General features: G+C 42.1%; 1 non-coding gene across 1 annotated transcript; it reads right to left on the bottom strand.

The window, feature by feature from the left end:
• Positions 1 to 1,385: 1,385 nt before the first annotated feature.
• Positions 1,386 to 1,492, bottom strand: LOC147928522 (small nucleolar RNA R71). Its single transcript, XR_015581108.1, has one exon. It is a non-coding gene; the product is annotated as a small nucleolar RNA R71 (small nucleolar RNA).

Genomic DNA, 1,492 nt, shown 5'->3' with positions numbered 1-1,492 from the left:
TAGGGTGTTTAAGCTTTGATTTGTATGATTCTCTTCTGGACTAGTGTTAGAATTACTAGTTTCCCTCTGATAAATTGGAACTAGGTTCGAGACATTTCCACACCCAAAAGGTGTTTGTTGAAATGTCTGACCAACTAGTGCCAGAGACTTACGTTCCTAGCCTAAGAGATTAGTTGTCTAGGATGTTTGTTGACGTGAATGAACTTGTTTGTCATGCCTGCTCGACCATGTTTCTCTAGCGAGAGCTAGGTATGGAAGTGGTTGAGTCTGAGTAGCTTTTGCCAAGAGATTGGATTAGCTAAGTTGTGATGTTCATTGTTTAGGGATAGTTTGCTTGTCGTATGTTAAACACTATGTAGACTAGGATACTCCACCGACATCAATTACTCCCATCCTTAGGACTTTTATATTCTTGATTGATATTACATTCCTGAGACTGTTTCGTTTCTTCATGCTTAGAATCGTTTTCGTTTTTACTTTCGTTTACTTCTTGCCATACATTTTTGTTTCTAGTTCTGTAGTCAATTTCCGTTTTGTATTTTCATAATTCTAGGATTGTTAGATAAAAACACTCTCTTTGAATTGGCTTGACTTGTGAAATCATGATTGCATCTTGAGCGATAGTAAAGTTTCCCAACTGGATTGACAACTTAAGTATTACAACTGCATAAGGTTAATTGAACCTGCTAGGATAGACATACAAAAATCCTAGTATCAATTTGGCGTCGTTGCCATTTGGGAATTGTTTTGTTACATTTAAGATTTCAAGTTTTGCAAGATTAAGTTCTATCCCACTTATCATTCTGAGTACTGACTTCTTTTGGTTGTCTGCTTGTTTGTTTTGCATCTCAGGAACCTGTTGATTGCAACGTTGCATGCACACCAGATAAAGAGAACATCAAAACCTCCTTCCTGCTATCGACGATATCAATCGGTTACAATGACCACGACAAGCTCGACAACTCACTGATCATCCCGCACCCGTCACAATGGAACAACCGAATGGACCACATTCGGGACCGCGACACATTGGTGCTGGGGATGCACCGAACACTCATACTAAGCGTGCTGGAATCGTCCATCCCGCCGTGCAGAACAACAACTTCGAAATCAAGAGTGGTCTCATCTCCATGATCCAAGGAAACAAGTTTCACGGGTTGCCTATGGAGGATCCACTCGACCACTTGGACGAGTTCGACCGCCTGTGCAGTCTCACCAAGATCAACGGGGTGAGTGAGGATGGTTACAAGTTGCGCCTTTTCCCATTCTCCCTGGGAGACAACGCTCATCAATGGGAGAAAAACCTCCCCAAGGGATCAATCACCACCTGGTATGGTTACAAGAAAGCATTCTTGGCCAAGTTTTTCTCCAAACTCAGAACAGCACGTCTCAGGAATGAGATTTCCAGCTTCACTCAGAAGAGCTTAGAATCATTATGTGAAGCCTGGGAGCGTTTCTAGGGTTACCATAGCCAGTGTCCACACCATAGTTT

This window comes from Camelina sativa, chromosome 14 (assembly GCF_030686135.1).
Source record: "Camelina sativa cultivar CO46 ecotype springtype chromosome 14, ASM3068613v1".
NCBI lineage: Eukaryota > Viridiplantae > Streptophyta > Magnoliopsida > Brassicales > Brassicaceae > Camelina > Camelina sativa.
This window is presented reverse-complemented; position numbering and strand designations above follow the sequence as displayed.